The sequence below is a fragment of the Callorhinus ursinus genome, unplaced genomic scaffold (assembly GCF_003265705.2).
Source record: "Callorhinus ursinus isolate GAN/ISIS: 27379988/994484 unplaced genomic scaffold, GSC_fseal_2.0 scaffold87, whole genome shotgun sequence".
NCBI classification, from domain to species: domain Eukaryota; kingdom Metazoa; phylum Chordata; class Mammalia; order Carnivora; family Otariidae; genus Callorhinus; species Callorhinus ursinus.
The window spans coordinates 2,573,576-2,586,346 of record NW_027397149.1 but is presented as its reverse complement, the minus strand read 5'-3'; the positions used below and the strand labels follow the sequence as shown (position 1 = coordinate 2,586,346).

The following is a 12,771-nucleotide window of genomic DNA, read 5'->3' as shown; positions in this document are numbered from 1 at the left end:
AGACCAGGAACTCAATCGTGGGGGAGGGAAACATTGAAGAAAAAAAAAAAAAAGAAGCTTCACAATGGAGGATGGGTCTGGGCTCAACTATGCTCAAGCCAAAAACCCAGGTGTCAGCCCTGATTTTGCCCTCTCCCTAACCCAGGACAGCTCCTAGATGCAGGCAGGAGGGGCCTCACACCTCAGAGGACACTGCCCCAGTCTCTCCTGGCTGCCACATTCTGCCACAGAACCCCGAGAAGTCACAGAAGCCGTAGTGTAAACCTGGCCTTCTGGGTCCCGACAAAGAGAGATTTGCCAGGACAGGAGGGCAGGATATATTTTATTCAATGGTCGTGTTAACTTGACACATGGTACGTGGATCTCTGTTGGTGCTCTTGCCTCTGCCCTACCAGCAGGAGGGGGGCCTGTCCTTACCTCCCTACCCCAGCACCATTTCTTAGCCTTGGCAAATTTCATCCCACTATGCCTGAAATATTTCCTAAATCCACCCACTTCATCCTGACTCAACTGCTCCCATGTTAGTCTATACCATCTTCACCTCTGCCTGGACTGGGGCAATGAGCATCCCAATGAGCCTCCTTGTTTCTCCTGTAGCCCCTCACCGTCCTTGGTCCACACAGCAGCCAGAACCATTACTGCAAAGTGCAACTCAAACCAGGTTACTCCTCTGTTCAACATCCTCCAGGGGCTGCCTTGTTCTTAATTTATCATCCAGATTCCTTGTCACTGCCACATCTTACATTCATCTCCTGTTCACTTCCTTCATCCCCTACCGTTCCCTCAAGCTCTTGCTACTCTTTCACTAAGCCAAACCTGTTCCTACCTCAGGGCCTTCGCACTTGCTATCCCTTCTGCCAGGAGCCTGATAGCCACATCTTATTATTTCAAATGTGGCTTGCCCAGGGATGCCCGCCCTAACTCCCCATCTGAACACCTCTCTCACCTCATTCCCTTCAAAGCATGGTCACAATCCGAAGGGATCCAGTATATTCTTTGTCTAATTGCTTATTGTCATTCTCCCCCCAGGGGCATGTCAGCTCCAAGAATGCAGGGGTCATGTTTGTCCTTGTCATGCTCTAACACAGACCTTGTACATTTTATTGCCAAGGTTGGGGAAAACCTATGCACACTGATTGTAGGGATGTTGGTGAGTGGGGGGCTTCTGTTTTCATCATCAACCATCTTCCATCTTCAGCGACACTTCGAGGAGCATCCCAGCCAAGATGACCAACTGTCCCAATCTGCCCAGGACAGTCCTGCATCCATCCTGGGACAGACTTCAGTCCCAGGAAAACCAAGATGGCTGGTCACCCCAAGTGCAAGACAGCACTTAGAAGCAGAGACACCAAAGCCAGGCCACGTGGCGTCCACTGAGCCCCCGCTCCGCCACTCACTCACCAGCTGTGGGACCCTGAGCAATTTACTTAGCACTTTGTGCCTCAGTTTCCCCATTTATAAAATGAGGATAGTAATAGTATCAACCTTATAGGGTTATGGTAGGGATTTAATTGCGTTGACATTCGTAAAGCACCACGTGAAGCAACATGTGAAGTACAACGTACGTAGTCAATCTTCTGTTAAATAAAAAATCTGCAGGCCCCAACCTCTCCCCTCATCTCGGGGGGGAAACACCAAATGAATCAGCAGAGTCACAAGCCTACAGTTGTTCCCCTCTCCCTGAGAGTGACAGCCCCCAGGTGGCACTTCCTGTCTCTTGCTGGTCCTGCAAAGCAACCCGTTCAAATGTCGACTACCACATGTCACCTGAGTCGACGGAAAGTTGTCCCACCTGGTCATCGCCCAGAAATTATGACACTTTACTGTTGTATGTGGAACATCAGGCCAGGGCCATTTGTAAGTTTTGGCACCTGCTAGTCTCAGCGGAGCAGATGATGGAGAGAAAAATCCAGGACGGGACCAGGCCTCCATTCTGCTTCCTTCCACAGGCAATTTTCTGCACTGCTTTTCAGCCAAGATACGAGCCAAATACAGCAGACCTCTCCTGTTCCAGGCCCACCCACCCGTGCGGCTTGTGGGGGGTGTCCCCCAAAAGGGTGTTGAGGTCCACCCCAGCCCAACTCTAAAGGCCTTCTCCCAGGGAGACCCTGGATCCCTTCACTCCTTAAGGAAGGAGGAGATCTCAGTTGGTCCATTCTTTTTTTTTTTTTAAGATTTATTTATTTATTTGTTTATTTATTTATTTATTTGACAGAGAGAGAGACAGCGAGACAGGGAACACGAGCAGGGGGAGGGGGAGAAGCAGGCTTCCCACGGAGCAGAGAGCTGGATGTGGGACTCGATCCCAGGACCCTGGGATCATGACCTGAGCTGAAGGCAGACGCTTAACAACTGAGCCACCCAGGCACCCTCTCAACTGGTCCATTTTGACTGATAGTCAATAACCATAAAAGGTAGTTCTCAAGCCTGGCTGCAATGAAAACGACCTAAGGGATTTTTAGAAAGTACCTACGCTCTGACCTCCTCCCCACACACATGAGTCAGAACATCCTAGGGTAGGGACCCGGCAGTGGGCCTTTTGGAAAGCTCCCCAGGTGATTCAGATGTGCAGTCCTGGGTGATAACCCCCAACACAGATTCTGATTCCGATTAAAGGGCTGCCCAGGCTGGCTGTGTTATCCCATTTTACTCTCACAAATACCCTAACAAGATAGACATCATCCTGGGGTGCCTGGGTGGTTCAGTCCATTAAGCATCCAATTCTTGGTTCTGGCTTAGGTCATGGTCTTGGGGTTGTGGGATCAAGCCCTACGTTGGGCTCCACTCTCAGCGTGGAGCCTGCTTGGGATCCTTTCCCCCTCTCCCTCCCCCTCTGATCCTCCCCCTGCTTGTGCGCACTCTCTCTAAAATAAAATAAATAATATCTTAAAAGAAAAAAAAGATAGGTATCACCCTATTACAATAAACTGAGGCTCAGAGAAAAACTGAGTTGCACAATGCCACACAGTGCAAAATGGCCTCAAAGGCCTTAAAACCCCGTCCTCAGGCTCCACGTCCCTTGAATTCCTATTCCTGGTTGACAATATTCACCTCACTGTTCTTCGGCTTCCTTGCCCTCCCCGTCCCCTTCCATGGAGAGCCAGGTACCATTGTGCCGAGGAGCCAGGAAGCCTGGCATTGAACTCCAGTCCCCCAGCTGTGTGACTTTGTTCGTAACATCTCCTTCTGGGGCTTCAGGGGCCTTAATGCGGGAAAGAGGCTGGGCAGAGCTTGCCACCCAATCAGCAAATCCCATCTCTGGTGTTTTCCCGTGAGTGCATGGGGAGACTACATCTCCCAGCTTCCCTTGCAGTGAGGTGTGATCATGTGACTGGGTTCCGGCCAGTGAAGTGAGCAGAAGTGACCCCGCCCAGGAAAGCCTCGCAGGTGAGCGCACCCTCTTCCCTAGCCTGCTGACTGGACGGAGTGGATCCGATTCGTCATCTATAAAGTGAGGGTGACAAGGAGGCTCCAGTGAGCTACTGTGAGGGCTGGAGGAGTTGACAGGTGCCACGGGCTTCAGATAATGCATGGTGATCGTTGTAAAGTTGTGATGTATTACAACAGTCCCCCTATTATCCACGGGGATATGTTCCAGACCCCTGTGGATGCTGGAAACCCCAGGTATTACCCGACCCTGTATATACTATGTTTTTTCCTATACACATACACCTGTGATAAAGTTTAATTTATATATTAGACACAGAAAGAGATTATAGACAATAATAATAAAATAGAGCAATTAGAACAATACACTGTAATATAAGTCACGTGAATGTGGTCTCTCTCTTAGTGTCCTGTACTCACCCTTTGTCTTCTTGTAATGATATGAGATGCTAAAATGTCCATGTGATGAGATGAAGTGACATAGGCATTTTGACGTAGTGTTAGGCTGTTGGTGATGATCACATGGCAGGAGGCAGATCATCTGCTTCAAGACCCTGGTTTGACTGCAGGTAACTGAAACCCGCGGAAAGCAAAACCACAGATAAGGGGGAGGACTGCTCTACTATTCTGCTCACCGCCTAAGAGAGGAGCCAGGCTTAGGCACCCCCCCACCCCACCCATCCTTTCCCACTCAGACACATCACCTCTGCAAGGTCAGAGATGCATGTCCTTGTGGCTGGGCTTGGCTTCATAAGAGAGCAAATGAACTTTTCTCCTCCTTCTCCTTCTCCTCCTCCCCCTCCCTAATAAGATTGTGAAAGATAATTAATACGATTCTCTAAATGGGTGCTTCTCAGGGAGTGCTCCCCAGACCAGCAGCATAAGCATTACCTGGGAGCTTACTAGAAAGACAGATTCTAGGGCCCCACTGGAGACCCGCTGAATCCGAAACAGTGAGGCTGGGCCAGGCAATCTGTGTTTTAACGGCCTTGAGCACCAGATGATTCTGATGACTGCAGGAGTTTGAGAAATAAAGGGCCCCCTACTGTGCCAGTCCTGTGAGAAAGCCCCCCTAAGAATGGTATTTTTGTTTCTGGGGGGACACACTAGACCCCGAAGAATGAGTAATGTGTGGCATCAGCCTTTTCTCTCATCTACAAATTGGGTGGCTCAGGAAATATATCAGTTTTTAAAATTTTTTCTTAACCCCCTGAAAATCTCTGACCCTTGCAAGCCAGCACCACAGCAAATTCAGACCTTCTTGGCCTGCTTCTTTCTGGGGTCGGGCCTGAGTGTCAGGCCGAGATGCCAGTCAGTTTGGGTGGGGTGCATGGGAATCTGTCTCCATGGGTTACCCCCGAGATGCCCGTCCTTCCTATCCACGTGACCCCTTCAGAAGCAGAAGCTCTTGGTGGCCTCAGAACATGCTCGAGACCCTGGAAACTTCACTGAGGCTGCCTCTGTCACCGTAATCCAGAGCTGGAGAACGCAGAGGCCCACAGGGGCTAGGCTGGTCAGGAAAAGGAACCAAGGGGACGGGCTGTGACCCAGCAGCAAGGAGGGGGTGCTGTGGGGGAAGTAGCAAGTTCATGCCAGGCCCACCGGGGGCAGCCTCATGCAAGCACAGGCCCAGTGCTGGCCCTGTCTCCTCTTTCAAGACCAACTACAAATCTGGAAATGAATTTTCAAGAGAAATTTGAAATATACAACCTCTTAGATGTTGGCAACTAAAAGAAAGGCATGAGCCAAAACAGGCATAGCTGTGGGCAAGATGCAGCCCAAGGGGGCCCGGGTTGGGGTCTCTGGTCTTAGAGGCAGCCTCTTCCCCAGGGCCTCACTGCCTCCCCAGGGAGACACAGGGCAGCGGAGTCCAGGACTTAATGCTCGGGCCTGGCAGCCCTCTCCCCCACGCCCCTCCCCTGCCCCAGCCAAGTGCAGTCTCTCTGCAGTCTGTGGAGGGGGTCCCCTTCTCCCCCCACTCTTGCTCCAAGATGTTTCTTGGTGCCTCAAATCCCCTGCAGCTTCTAACTTCTCCTAAAAGGGAAGAAAAGCCAAAAAAGACTTATGAGCTATTTCTTCCTCCCCTTCTTCTATATTTCTCCCCTGAGACCACAGCTGCCTGCTTTGATGAGAAGGAAAAGGGGGAACTGGAGGAAAGAGGAACAACAGAAAATATCAAGTCATGCATCAAAATGTGATGCTGCTTCGTGCACAAAAGCAGGTGGGGAGAGGTGGGGGAGGGGACCGGGCAGCCCCACCTGGAATTCAGCCCCTCCTCCTGGAGCCATTCATCTCTGTGGGGCTGGGGCACCGACCGGGTTACCGGATGAGATGGGGTGGTCAGGGGAGGAGGTGACGGTTGAGATGACACCTGCACTTCCTGAAGGGTGGCAAGCCAGAGAACAACACGATTGACAGATTCAGATCGCCTCTGGCTAAACTGTAGGGGGCGCAAGAGTAGCAGCCAGGACCGGAGAGGAGTTGGGGTTGTCTGGGTGAGGGATGCGGACTAGAGGAGGAACTGGAGACTGGAGCTTGCATGCGAGGCGGATTTTAGAGGTGCTGCTGGTCAGACTCGCTGCTGTTGGGCAAGGAAAGAGAAGAAGGCGTCTGGATGATGCTTTCTTTTTTGCCTGGAGCGTTGCTGACTGTCAAGTTGGGTCATTGAGGCATCTCTTTATTCAACAATGATTCACTGAACACCTGCTGTGCGCCAGGCTCTGGCTAGACCCTGGGGAGCTGCGGAGATCAAGAATACAGGACTGGATGTCCCCAAGGAGCCACCCTAAGTGACCTGGGCTTTCTGTGATCCCCCCCAAACTGCAGAGAGGGAGGGTAAGAGGGGGCAGCGTGTCCCCTCCTCCCCCAAAATGAAATATCCCTTCATGGGGTCAGCAGATCTCTACTGAGCACCTACTGTGTGCCGGGCACAGTTCAGCAGTGAACAAGATGGACACGGTCCTTGCTATCATGAGCGCCTAACCTAACCTAACCTACTAAACATCACAGCTTAGCCTCGCCTACCTTAAATGTACGCAGAACACTTACTTTAGCCTGCAGTTGGGCAAAAGCACCCAACCCAGAGCCTATTTTGTAAATAAGTGTTGACTAGCTCCAGTAATTGAATACTGTCCTGAAAGCGGCAAACAGAAGGCTTATATGGGTACAGGACAACTGTGAGTGTCAGGGGTTGACCCTGGCGATCGCCTGGTCCGCTGCCCCTGCCCCGCATCACACGAGGATGTGCACCCCCTGTCACCAGCCCAGGGGAAAGATCCACAATGAAAACTCCTAGTATGGTTTCTACTAAATATGTATTGCTTTCACGCCTTGGGACAGTTGAAAAATCCTGAGTTGGGCCATGGAACATCGGGATCACAGGTGGAGAGAAGTCCTGAGGAGGAGAGCTCCAGGCAGGGGAAGCTGGTGCCCCAGAGGCCCTGAGGAGGGGCGCACTCAGCACATCCTAGGAGCAGCAAGGAGCCCCAGGGAGCTGGGGTGGCTGGAGGCAGAAGAACAGGAGGGAGGGAGGGCAAGGGGTAATAGGACCCCACTCTGTAGGGCCTTGTAGACGAGGGGGAAGACTTTGGGTTTCACCCTGAGTGCAAAGGGGACTCACCAGAGGGTCCAGCTCACCAGGGACCACCCCCTCAGCTACTCTGCCATCCTCCCACACACATCCCTTGAGTCCTTGAGGGGGCCAGACCCAGCCACCCACAGTCACGGGCTCCTCAGGCTCACCCAGCTCGGCTGCTGTCTTGCTGGGCCGGCAGTGTATGTGATTTATAAGTCCCTCCCCGAGATGGTGTATTTGGCAGCATCTGTTCCATTTTTGTTGCTTCCGGCCGGGGCTCTGGTACTCCTTCACAGATCACATCCCTTCCTCCCTTCCTGGCTAATTCAAACAGCTGGTTACCGCTCACCAATTCCCCGGCTCTAATCGCCAAGGGAAGAATTATAAATAAATGTGTACAAGCAGACAGATGCTGTCATTTAAAAAATCGATCCATCTAGCAAAAATGCCCCACTTAGGACTGAAGTGGCATACTGCAGAGCATGTGTCTTGGTGGCATGTTTTAATGAAATCAGAAAAACAATGGTGAAGCTCGCTAATGGATTCCAAAGGAGCAAAAGGCCAAGGACGGAGGGAGGGACTTTGTGGCTCCAACGTCCAGAACCCAGAGCCAGAAAACAGACACGGGGCTCCACAGCTGTTCCACATATGCGTCTCTCCTTTGTCCTTCTTCCAACTCTGTATGACATCAAGTTGGGCTCATTCAGTATAATTTTGCGAGTCTCAGAAGCAGTCGGCAACCCTCACGTCGTGGCTTCTGGGAACCTCGATCCAGACTGAGATGCCATCCTCTTTGCTATCCTGGGTGCAGAGTTAGGACATCCCCTAGCTTTCCCCGTGGCCAGGTTTGCACTAAGAGGCCACTGGAACCAGAACCAAAGTGGCCACTGTCAGGCCTGGCCCATAAAAATCTCCTGCGTGAGATCTGCCACCTTCTTTCCCACCCATGGACTGAAGGAAGAGGACTTGGAGGCTCCTGCAGAGGGCGGAGCCTTGGCTGGAAGGAGTGTGGGTCCCTGAATGAGTATGAGGAGCAGGGCATCCTGTCCATTTGCATTGAGGTGAGACGAGGCAGAGAAATAAATTTACTGTCTCAGGCCAAAATTTGGGGGAAGTTTTTACTGTAAAAATCCTACCCTGGCTAATACAAGATGCATCCCCAAATCCATCCATCCATCCATCCATCCATCCATCCATTCATTCATTCATTCATTCACTGAGCATCTAATAAAAATAATACCTAATTATCTCCATTGCACATCACAATAATCATGTAAGGGATGGCATGAGCCCATTTTGGATGGAGAAACTGAGGTTCAGAAGGCTAAGGAACCCGCTGAAAGACAAACAGCTGATAATGAGAGGAACAGTTATCATTTATTGAACACTCACTATGTACCAAACACTGCGCTACATGCCTCATATGTAGTATCTTCTGTATTCCTCAAAAATTCTCATAGATGTTGTTATCAGTCCTATTTTACAGAGGAGGGAAGTAAGTCTCAGAGATATGAGTCAACTTGCTCAAGAGAGAGAGGGAGAAAAGAGGGAAGGAAGGAGAGAGGGAAGGAAGGCAGAGAGGAAGGAGGAAGGAGGGGGGAAGGAAGGAAGGAGGGAGGAAGAAAGTACGATTCACAAGAAGGAGTTTCTAATAATAAGCTAATCACACTGCAACTTAAAATACCAGCTTACCTCTAATCAGGCCAGCCCTAGAGAACTGGAGAGCTACCCTTGCGTGCGTGCATGCGTGCGTGCGCGCACACGCACACACACACACACATCTTTTTTTTTAAGATTTTATTTATTTATTTGAGAGAGAGAATGAGATAGAGAGAGAGAGCATGAAAGGGGGGAGGGTCAGAGAGAGAAGCAGGCTCCCCGCTGAGCAGGGAGCCTAATGCGGGACTCGATCCCGGGACTCCAGGATCATGACCTGAGCCGAAGGCAGTGGCTTAACCAACTGAGCCACCCAGGCGCCCCTCACACACACACACACACCTTAAAGGTGAAAATGATTACATCAAAATAAAACATATGGTCACCCAAATCTGCATTTATTACATCTAACTGGAAGAGACACAGTCAAGTACGTGAATATTTTAGCAGTTTCCAACATGCAAATCACTGTGCCAAGGCCCAATAACCCACTAATCAGCACACACATGCCCAGCTTTTGGTGCATGGGGTTGGAATGACACTCTATCTTTTCTTTCACTCTTGGCTGCAGTGTTTGGGTGTTCTCTCATTGCGAGTCAGTTATCATTTGCTTGTGCCTTTAAATAGGACCCCAGGAGCAGAAAGCCTTGAAGAGCCCCCTCTCACCAAGTTTATGCCCATCATTGATGTCTGGAGAACACTATAGGCAAAGGCAAACTATTTGGCTCTAAAATCCAATAGAAAATTCAGATCTTTTTATATAATCTCTGACTAATAAGCTTTAATGAAGAGGTTTTGATGGTTGTTCTTTAAGCCACAGGACACACAGGGAACAAATGGGATTTAACAGAAATTTACTTTCTGGCCAATTCCAATAAAAAACCAGAGTTCCCATGCCGATAGCAAGACAAAAACGCAGTGGTAATATATGCCCAAATGCTACTCATTTGCATCTTTCCACTGAGGATTTTCACCATGTCTGACTATCCCCTAGAAAATTATTCACTATTTTTCTTTGAAGCACTCATTTTTTTTTTTGGTAGATCTTGCATCATTACGTAAATGAAAAATCCAGTATCACTCACCCCATTTAAAAGTTGTATTAGTCAAGAAAGATTAAGCACTGCAGCAATAATGGTTGCTCCCAAGAGTTCAAAGGTTTAACACAGCATAACTGATGTGGGATGACAAAGCCTCAGCAGACGGAGTCATGCCATCCTACGACAGGAAATGACAGAGCTGGAGCATTGCTCATGGGCTTTCAAATCTTCCATGCATAGCCCATTGGCCACAAATAATCACGTGGTTCTGCCTACCTGCAAGGGCACTGGGAAATAGGGGGTGCACATGCGTACTGGTAAGTGGTAAATGTCCTGCTGCAAAGAATAGTTCCCAAGTAAGTAAAATAAAAATAAAACAATATGATTAAGTTCTACCTAGAAGGCTGTGCTATGACAATGCTCTGAGCCAGAACATTACGAAAGAAAAGAAATTCGCAAGCATTATAAATGCGCCAAAGATGTTTACAGCATGAAGCTGAGACTTTCTCCTTGACCCCAACAAAAGGACTAGGAGAGACCTGGGAAGGCAATGGCTGTCTCACAGGGGGAACCCAGTGTTATGTAGGGTGCGTCCCTGTATCAGCTGAAACCATCTTCAGGCAAAACCAAACCATGGAAAGAGTTTCTTTGAAGCAAAATAGAAACCGGACGGGGATGAAGGATGTTTTAAGTAAGATAGGAATCCCTGGGCGTGCAACAGCATCACTGATGTGGCGGATGGTACTTTCCAAAAACGATGACACCAGTGGATCGCATCTCATAAGCTCTGACAATGTGACAAGGACAGACCTCTACCAAGAGGGGGAAGAGTCTACATTCTCTCCCCATGATTCTGAGTGGGCCTGTGATTATGACAGAATTAAACTCCATGACTTTGGAGGCTTTGCTAAAAAGGGTGTTACACCCAGCAGCGATGAGTGCACTTGGCATCCAGATCTTGGGTTCTAATACCATTCTCCAAAAATAGGAACCAGGGCTCCTTGGAGAAATACATGTGACAAGCATGGAGCAACTTAGAGTGCCAAAAGGTAAGGAAGTGTGCTCTCGTTCTCTCTCTCTCTCTCCCTCTCTCTCTCTCTCTCTCTCTCTCACACACACACACACACACACACACACTGAATGACGGGGGAATGAAAAGGTCATGGAGCCACCCTGAAGAGCCTACCAATGGCCAATGCTGGAAAAATTCAAGCAACAGAATAAATACTATTGGATGATAACCCAAAGTAGAAAATAAATAACCACGAGTCAACATGGATATAAATCAATGACTGCATAAATAAATAAATTGGGAAGAACAGACAAACCTCTCATGGAGAAGAATTCCAAGTAATTTCTGTAGATGCTCTAGCCTCAAGGAGGTGGAGCATCCCTCCCCACGCCCTAAGTGCAGGCTGCAGAGAGCTAGTGACTTCCCTCCAAAAACTAATTGTGTGGGAAAGGGGGAGGAAAGAGTAATTTTATGGTGGGGACACCTAACAAACATTCTGCAGCCAAGTGATCAAGATCAACATCAACAGGGCACCTGGGTGGCTCAGTCATTAAGCGTCTGCCTTCGGCTCAGGTCATGATCCCGGAGTCCTGGGATTGAGTCCCACATCGGGCTCCTTGCTCCACGGGAAGCCTGCTTCTCCCTCTCCCAGTCCCCCTGCTTGTGTTCCTGCTCTCGCTGTGTCTCTCTCTGTCAAATAAATAAATAAAATCTTTAAAAAAAAAAAAAGTATCAATATCAACAGTGATCGGTCATGCTGATGGTATGTACCCCAGACACGATGTGTTCAGAAGGGCCCTTCGCCTCTGTAGTCTTTGTCCCCAATACCCATCCCCCAGCGCAATCACGAGAAAAACATCAGAAAGATCCCAACTGAGGGACAGTCTACAAAATGCCTCACTGGCACTCCTGGAAATTGTCAAAGTCATCAATAGCCAGGAAAGTATCAGAAGCTGTCATAGCCCAGGGACATGAGGGACACTCGACAATTCCATCTAGTGTTGTATCCTGGATACTGAGATCTATCCTAGGACAGAAAAAGGACCTTAGGTAAAAACTAAGAAAATCTGAATAAAGGATGGGCTTTAGTTATAAAGTTATAAGAATGTATCCATATTGGTTCATTAATCGTGACAAACGTACCACACTAACCTAAGTTAATAGGAGAAGTGGGGGTGGGGCACCTGAGAACTGTATTATCTCAGAAATCTTTCTGTAAATCTAAAGCTATTCTAAAATCATTTTTTGATTTTTGATTGTTGTTGTTTTAAGTAATACAGCTTCCTCCTGGTTCTCTCTCTCTTAGGGCACAGACCTGAGGGGCCCTGTACTGACACGTGCAAGCCCCCTCCCTGGCACCATCCTGTTGAAGAGACCATGCAGCTAGAGATGCCCAGAAAGCCCCAGTGGTCCCAGCCCCCAGAGTCTTCCCAGCCTCCCTGGCCCGGGGGCCAGATGCACGCAATGGGCCTTTCAGATGTCCCCAGCTCCTGGCCTTCTAGCTGCTCCAGCTGACACCCAACTGGAACATAGACAAGCTGTCCCCACCACGCTCTGCTCAAATTGTAGATTCATGCAGAAAATAAATGTTTTATGAAGTCACTAAATGCTGTGCCATTTGGTCACGCGGCATTAGTTAAATGGGACAACTGGTCTACAAACCCAACTCTGGGCATTGATGGCTTTCCTCTACACATCTGTCTTTACTTCTGCTAGGGGCCGGGCAGTGGAAACAGATTCAAAAGAACTGGGCCCTGCTCTTGAAGAACTCTCCCATGAGTGTCAGAAACTGAGCCCCATGAGAGGAAAAACAAACACTAGATCCAAGCAAAGGGGTGAATGCAGTATTTCTGAGACACAGAGAAGGGAATGAAGGACCCTAAGGGATCCCGGGGATGCCAAAAGAGAGGAGGAAAAAACATTTATTGAGCACCGGATAGGTTTCACTGTTCTAAACGGGTTACAACATTTATATGAAGTAATCCTTCCAATTCACACTATGATGTCATTATAACCACCTGAGAGTTAGGGAAACTGAGTCACAGAGACACGAAGGGATTGCTCAGGGCCTGCCAAGTGGCAGAGATGTGAAGGTTCTCGGT

At 49.1% G+C, this 12,771-nt stretch overlaps 1 long non-coding RNA gene across 1 annotated transcript; it reads left to right on the top strand.

Annotated features, from left to right (window-relative positions):
* Positions 1–3,813: 3,813 nt before the first annotated feature.
* On the top strand, positions 3,814–12,276 carry LOC141371695 (uncharacterized). Its single transcript, XR_012376849.1, has 3 exons — positions 3,814–3,956; positions 5,503–5,608; positions 11,976–12,276. It is a non-coding gene; the product is annotated as an uncharacterized lncRNA (long non-coding RNA).
* Positions 12,277–12,771: the final 495 nt, after the last annotated feature.